Genomic DNA, 8,677 nt, shown 5'->3' with positions numbered 1-8,677 from the left:
GGGGAGGTGGGGGGCGGTGGCGGGGAAGAGACGGAAATCTTTAATAAATAAATAAAAATAAAAAAAGAACCTTGTATCTAGTTTCCTTTGTTTAGCTTTTTCCCTGACCATCACCAATAACAACATTTAACGAATTCCCCTAAACAATGACAAATATCCATAATTCAATGAAAGACAAGGAAACACTCTCCCCACCTCTTGGTAATGTGTGCATAATGTTTGGAAAATATGTCCTGCTATCTGGGAGCAACGGCATCTTTAGAGAATCCTGAAAAGCAAAAGGTAGCTTTATCATTGGTTGTCCAGTCTCTGCATAATGGGAAAGTGCAGGGCTTGTCTCTAGTCTGTAAGGCTGTATTAGTCTGGTTAGAGTAGTCTGTAAGGCTGGATTGTATCAGCTAACCACCGTGAAATTGGTCTGAGCAATTTGTAGTCCAAAGCTGATCTATAGGTATTATTTTTCAGCTTTTAATGGTGCTATCATACTCTTGGAGGAATTGTGATTGTGGAGCCCCATCATCCTTATGGAGACTTCAAATGTCACTGTTAGCCATGCTCATTCTTCACTGAAGAAAACTGATACACACTCAAACCAGAAATCATGTACAGGTATGTAGATGAAATCTTTTTCCAGAATTAGTGGCCTATGATCCCAGCACTTGGAATCTTTTAGACAAATTCAATCTTGTGTAGCCCAGGGTGACCTTGACCTCACAGAGATTCACCTGCCTCTTTCTCCCGAGTCCTAAGATTAAAGTATGTGCCACTACACCCTGCTCTGTATGGATGACTAATATGGTGACTTTATTCTCTGTTCTTTAGGCAAATTTTATTTATTAAAACATAAATAATATACAACTATAAAAAGCTGGCAACAAGTTATCTTCATTTATTTTACTTATTTGCTATGAAATTTTAAAACATAATTTGCAACTGTGTTCCTAAAAGGCTTCTGAATATACCTTTTAAAGCTTCTACACATACACAAACACACAATACACAAGCACACACACACATATACACAATAGGAACTCACAAAAACTGCCTATAAAATTCAGATTATCATAGAATTTAAACACAGTTTAAAGGATAGTAGTTGGCATTTAGGTAGTAGATTATATTTGAAAGGTATTTTATCTTCTTGGACTCTATTAAGTTCATGGATAAATTAGCCAGCTTATATTATGGTATATTTTAATTTGCATGTGTCTGTGTATGTGCATTGTGTGCATGTGTGTATGTGCATGTGTGTGTGCATGTGTGTGTGTGCATGTGTGTGCATGTGTATGTGTGCACGTGTAAGTGTGCATGTGTATGTGTGCATGTGTGTGTGTGCATGTGTGTGTGTGCATGTGTGTGTGCGTGTGTGTGTATGTGTGTATGTGTGTGTGTGCATGTGTGAACACATACATTTGTATCCATAAGAGTGACAGCTGACCGGGGAGATCAGTAGAGATCTTGGATCTTCTGGAGTTGGGCATTCAGCTCTCTGTGGACCTCCTGTTGTGGGTAAAGGAAACCAAAATTGTTCCTCTCTATGAGCATAAACACTCCTGAGTCATCTCACCAGACCCCATTTATAAATTTGTATCAAACAATTTTCTACTAACTAAAAGAAGTAACAGAATTGCAAAAGCAGATGACAGACTGAAACAACAATAACACACCTAAGTAAGTAGAAACCCTGTGGCTGTACATAAGGGGTCTGATTCTACACCACGGCAATAAACTGTTAAAGCACAATACTTCCTGACCAAAACAAAAAAAAAAAAAAAAAAAAACCTTGAAGGGAAAGGTCTTTCACTGAGTTTTCTCAACATGGAGGGACCTAAGATAATATGCCTCTGAAAATTTAAATATGTAAATGATACCTATAGTGTTTTATATAATTCAATTGAACTTGTTTTAAATGTAGATTTCTGGTAACTTTCTGAAACAGTTTTTATCCTTCCAAACCGTGAACATGTACTCGAAAGGTAAATCAAAGATTTTTGCTCTTTCCTGTCAGTCATTGGTGAGTTTTCAGGTTTTACAGCTAGGTAAGATTGATAGTTACCTTTTCTGCTCTAAAAGTCCACATAACACCTAACACAACGAAATCTACTCATGCTGATGCAAAGGTGTAGGAATGTCGTGGGAGTAATCAAGCACTTTCTGATTAAATCTAGGGCCAGATTTGGAAGATGGAACCCACACTTGGCACTGTTGTTAAAGGGACTAAGAGTTTGTGTCTTGATAGCTAGCTCATAGACTCCAGGGGACAACACAATATTATTATTCTGCTAAATAGACATCACATGACAATATCTCTTAATGTTAGTCCCACGGATTAGAAACTAGCCCAACCACCATCAGAGAAGCTTCTCCTTGCAGTAGATAGCAATTAGCAAAGATACCATCAACTAGCCATCAGGCACAGAAGAATAGACTAAGGGGGCGTTTGGCATTGATGGTGCTTATGTGTCACAGCCCCCTCCTACTTCCTAGGACTGTTCATTGAAGGGATGTGGAAAGGCTATAAGAGTCAGAGGTAATGGAAAAGGAGTTTTCTGATCCCAGAGGGTCAATTGCTTACCTACACTCATGAGAATTATGACAACATATGTAAGGTCTACTCATTCTCCAGCCAGACAAAAAAATCCAGGATAGAGAAAGAAAGTCAGGCATAAAGTTCCACCATTAACTGAGGAATTATCAGTACTGAGGAGGTAAATGAGGAAGAGGAGGAGATAGAGAAGGTGGGGTGAAGGAGGATGTGGAGGATAAAGATAGGCAGAAGGACAAAGGAAAAGATGGGGAGGAGGAGGAAGATGAGGAGGAAACTTATGGCTGGGTGGAAAGAGTTTGGAGAGAGTGACTATGGAGGGAGTTAGGGTACAGAGTGAATATGCTCAAAATGCATTGTATAAAATTCATTAGGAATAAGATGTTATTGAAATAAATTTGTTGTTCAATATATAAAGTTTTTATTTATGTTTTTGTTTTGCAAGTAAATTTTAAATTGGAGAAAAATATTTAAGAATTGGATGCCAGATTAGTTTTACTCTTTCATGATGTGTACTCTATAATTTTAAATGATTGCATGTATGGGTTGGAAAAAAAATACCATGGACTTAAAAGTTAAATAGACCTTTGGTGTAATATATCTAACTTTTCCTGTTTTATGGCTTTTGCACATAATTTAAGCTCTTTGGCCTTCAAATGTCTTATCTATATAACAAAGATAATTATTTCTATCTCATCCTACTGATGTGTCTGGTTTCCTGCTTGGCACAGATGCAGCATTCAAAAATTACTCACTCTTATCCCATGAATGTCATTACTTTATTCATGGTAGGTTTTTTGTTAGTCGCAGAAAAGAAAACGTCAGCGATTTTAAAGTTCAATATAAGGTTATAGTACAGCATTTAAAAATATATTATAATTAAAAACATCATCAATTCTATGCTCTTTTATTCTGTGTTGAGATTATTGCAATTAGTATTAAGCACTCAGTTAATATATGACTCAGAGTTCAGTTACAGAGAATAGAATTCATTTACTTTTTGTTAGCAGATGAACTTACTGGAGATCATTAAACACTTGCAGAAATTCAAGAAGAGCTGAAGAAACAGCTGTCGCTGGCCTGATATTTCAGGAACTATTACCAACATACCCTCCAGAACTGAGCTGCCAAAAATGCTGCTGTTTCATTTTTGATTGGCAAGAAAGCTATATTGAGCATTAGGAAGCTACTGACTCATATACTGACTCCCGTAGTAGTCATATGCTAAAAAGATGCTTGAGATCTGCCCCTTCCTCACAAAATTCAGCTGCAAGAGCTGTTTTTCTGAAGGGCGTTGTATTTGCAGTAGATATATTCACATTCTGTGTTCAAAAAAGGGAAAAGCGAATTTATAGCTATTGTGTCAGAGAAAGAAGTTAGAATGGGTGCTGTGTATCCAAAATTTTGTATCTATTATATTGCAACAATTTTTCTACTTAACAAGCTATTTTCAATCTTAGAACTTTGAACAATAGTTAATAGCACTATGTTGCTTTCTAAAAATAAGAAGATCCTTTATACAAATGAGATGATACACAAATTTTAATGGCATAGTACATGACAAATAGTTTATTTCCTTTCTGGTTTAATTTAACTCCATCTGTCAATTTAGCTAAGAATAAATATTAGAAAATTAATGTATCCTGTCTAAAATAGCTTAACAAAGAGAGAAAGAACATAACATAACATAAATTTAGTCAGTATAGAAAACAGAAGATAAATATATGAATAGCTTTTCTTCTGCCAAATCTGTATTTTTAGCTGAACCAACTAAGTAAGTTTAAAACTGTTTTTCTTCTACCATTAATTTTTTCCTAATCTATTTCTAATGACTACCTGCAGAGTATTTGCCTAAGTGAATTGTTCAAAACCTTATTACCAAGGGACCTAATGCTTAATTTTTCTCAGATACAATTGTTAGTTCAGTGGCATACTGTCTAATGTCATTACATGTGGTTAATATTCATCCATAGTCTTACCATCTTACAACAACCTATGGTGAAGAGCATTCCTTTAAGATAACACAACCTACACTATTTTTTACCACCCATTTATCCACCAGTATGGGAAGCCCAGATAACCAAGAATTAGTCTCAAATGCAAGTAAAATGGCATCAGTATTGTGTCATCATGAGGAAACAAATAAATCCAATAAAACTCTAAATTACAGGAGCAATAAGAAAATATATTGCTGATTCTTATGTGCAATGTGAGAAATACTATTTTTAGTTTAATTTATTATTCCAGTTTCATAACCCTCAAGAAAGGCTTGCTGCTTTGCATATTTGGCAAAAGCATATAGAATATTCTGTTTCCCTAATGACACTATATCATTCAATTTTGCATTTCTCCAACAAAATTCCTACTTCTAAGATAAAACAAATCATTGAACATAAATTCATGAAGAGAAGCCGGGCAATGGTGGCGCTCAGCTTTAATCCCAGCACTCGGGAGGCAGAGGCAGGCAGATCTATGTGAGTTCGAGACCAGCCTGGTCTACAGAGCCAGTTCCAGGACAGGCTCCAAAGCCACAGAGAAACCCTGTCTCGAAAAAACAAAACAAAACAAAACAAAAATTAAAACAAAAGAGAAAATAGTTACATTTTACGCTGTTATAAATATCAAAGGCCATTCTAAAGGTTTAAAAGTGAGATCAGGTTGCTCCACTGGTTTACTTGGAATAAAGGGGGCACACAATACCAGGAGTATATGTAAATACACAAGAGGCACATCCAAATTCAGAGTCTAAAGAAAAAAAGAGTCAATTTGCACAAGTCGCTTCCAGGGTATACCATATTGAATTGAGAGGTTCTTACTAGACCCCAATTCCTAAATGTCCTTGTAACCTTCAAAAGCAGAATTTGCCACAACAACAACAATAACAACTTTTCATAACTGTTGTGCCTCAGGGCAAGTGATTACCTATTTGTCTAGGATGGAACACTATTTGTAATGTTCGGTGTTGCTTCTTTATAGGCATTCTAAATGAGAAGAGCCAGAGAAACCATGGAAAAAGAAAAACAACTGACATGCACTCACTCACAGTATCTTTCATAGCAGCATGATCTCTTTTTTCTATGAATCCTTTATATAGGTACTGCATTCCTAGGACAAGAGAGCAATTGATATCCAAAAAGTAAGATTTTATACAATTGGCTGAGAGCCTCACGAAGGACATTGACATTTGAATTTCTCCTTATCATGTATCCTTTAGAAAAAATGATAACCACAACTGCCTCTCAAAACCATTTTGTAACTTCCCTCCCTTTTAAGTATTTTCTAACTCCAATGACTGCATATGCTTACACATTTGCTACTACTCTTCCATCATTGTCCATCTGAACTTACACCTAGCTCTCCTACTGTAACATGCAGTAAACATATTGATTTCTCAAGTTTTGTGGAGTATCAGAAACCTCATTTTTTTCTGATAAGTTTGTCATAATTTACACATCATCTCCTAGTTTTTTGTCTTTTTTCATCAACTGGACACAGACAAACTCTCCATGAAGGAATGAGGAGGAATATCAGTTGAATAAAGGTTAGAGACTTATAGAGAATAATCTTACTTTCCAATCAAAGAATTAAATCTATTCACTTATTTACAATAAAATTTTAAATTAAATGAGGCAAGAGGCATAGGAAATGATTTATTACATAAACTTTTAATTCTACAAGTTGTTTAAAATTACCACTGTTAGTCGCGAAGAATTAGAAACGGTTATCAAAAATCTCCCTTCGAAAAAAAGCCCAGGACCAGATGGTTTCAATGCCGAATTCTACCAGAACTTCCAAGAAGAACTAATACCTATACTCCTGAATGTATTTCACAATATAGAAACAGAAGAGTCATTGCCAAATTCCTTTTATGAAGCTACAGTTACCCTGATACCAAAACCACTCAAAGACCCAACCAAGAAAGAGAATTACAGGCCTATCTCACTCATGAATATCGACGCAAAAATTCTCAATAAAATACTGGCAAACCGAATCCAAGAACACATTAGAAAAATTATCCATTATGATCAAGTAGGCTTCATCCCAGAGATGCAGGGCTGGTTCAACATACGCAAATCTATCAATGTGATCCACCATATAAATAAACTGAAAGAAAAAAACCATATGATCATTTCATTAGACGCTGAAAAAGCATTCGACAAAATTCAACACCCCTTTATGATAAAGGTCTTGGAGAGATTAGGGATACAAGGGTCATACCTAAATATAATAAAAGCTATTTACAGCAAGCCGACAGCTAACATTAAATTAAACGGAGAAAAACTCAAAGCCATCCCACTAAAATTAGCACTTTTATTTTGAAATGTTCATTTACATTGATTTTCAGAATTCTTTGTAAATATTTAGTTCAATTCAAAATATTAGGGGTGTAATTTATGTCATTTTTGAAATTTAAAGAGAAAAGAATATGAGTCCAGCATGAAAAGGAGAGTAACTGGAGGTGGTATGTTATGTTTAATCCTTAATAATTATATAATCAATATTTGATAATAAATATGAAAAATTGAGCATGCAGAGTACATAAAACTCAGCAAAGTTGAGGACAGGAGAGAGAGTTCTCTCTTATCTTAAGTATTGTTTAAATTCATCCGACTATATCAAGTTTTGAGTGGTTAATGAATGCATCACTTCCAGGCCAGAGTATTTTTATGTACATAAAATCAGCCAGTATTTTTATTACTCACTCTAGGTAATGTCTAATGAAAAATTACTCAATATAAGAAGTGTGAAAAAAATATATTGCTTTTAACAAAACATCAAAGCTCTATAATCTTAGTAATAACTCCAGAATCACTATGGGGTATATGTAGTGTACTCAGCTAGAGTCTGAATACCATGTAAGTTATGGCTCATTAGTATATCCTCTGTCTAATTCCTAAATCAGAACTCCTAAAATCCATGTTACTTCTTAAGTGACATGGGTAGTAAGAAAGTTTCCCTTGTAAAATGTGCTTGAGTTCTGATGCAGAAGCTTCTATCTAAGTCACTTAGAGTATGTTGAGGTGACTGGAACTTCTAGATGGGATTATTACTCAAGGGACCAGGCACAGAAGGACAGAACATTTTCCCTACTATTCTTTATGTATAGGAAACAATATGCCCGATAACAATCATTTCACTCAACCTTATCATGTAATAGAATCTCCGTGAAATGCCTAACCAACAATAAAATGTATAGAAAAATTTAGGGTTCGTGAATATGATAAATAGTTAACACTACGTATAGTAAAATTTGCGCTCAAATGGGAAAATTTCAATATAAAGAACATATTACTAGGTATTTTGAGAAATAGTTATCTTCTAAGACAGTAATTGTAGGGAATTGAATTACACAATTTGTGCACATTAATTACTTTAAGTCAACAAGCACACTAAAGTTAATGGTTTTTTTTTCAATACCAAATACATTAAAACACATGTACCTAGCAAATCCACACAACAGTTGCATACATGTATTTCTTATATGCAATAGAATGGTCTCCATGATAGATCATAAAGGATTACAAAATTAGTTTTGACATTTTTTTCTAAATTGAAACAATTCAAGTATTTTTCTTTTCTAATTACAGTGGAAAATATTAGAAATCATGGTCAAGAAAAACTTGTGATGTCTGAAAATCAAGCAACTTACTTTTGAACAACAGATGGAGCAAAGAAAATCAATATGAAAATTGAATAAGTACTGAAATAAATAAATGTTGTGATGCAACATTCTAACATGTTTAGGATGATGAAACTGCAGTATTAAGACAGAAGCTTGTGCAATCTGTGTCCACATCAAAGAGTAACAACATCACAAATAAGCTGTCACTACATTTGCAGAACATTGAAAGCAAGAACAAACTAATAAAAATTAGCAAAAAGAATTATGCATTACAGAGCAGTTATAAGGAAAATATTGACTCATAGCTAATCCCAAAACCTCAAACTAAGGGGATAATTAAAAAAAAAAGTAAAGAACAAGAGCTAAGGGATTCAGACTCAGTGTTTTAGTTAAGATTTCTACTGTTGTGAAGAGACACCATGCCCATAGAAACACTTACAAATAAAAATACTCTAGTTGGAGCTGGCCATGACCATGGCAACTCTAAGGAGGAAAGCATTTAACTGGAA

Source organism: Microtus ochrogaster, chromosome 21, assembly GCF_000317375.1.
Source record: "Microtus ochrogaster isolate Prairie Vole_2 chromosome 21, MicOch1.0, whole genome shotgun sequence".
NCBI classification, from domain to species: Eukaryota; Metazoa; Chordata; class Mammalia; order Rodentia; family Cricetidae; genus Microtus; species Microtus ochrogaster.
This window is presented reverse-complemented; position numbering follows the sequence as displayed.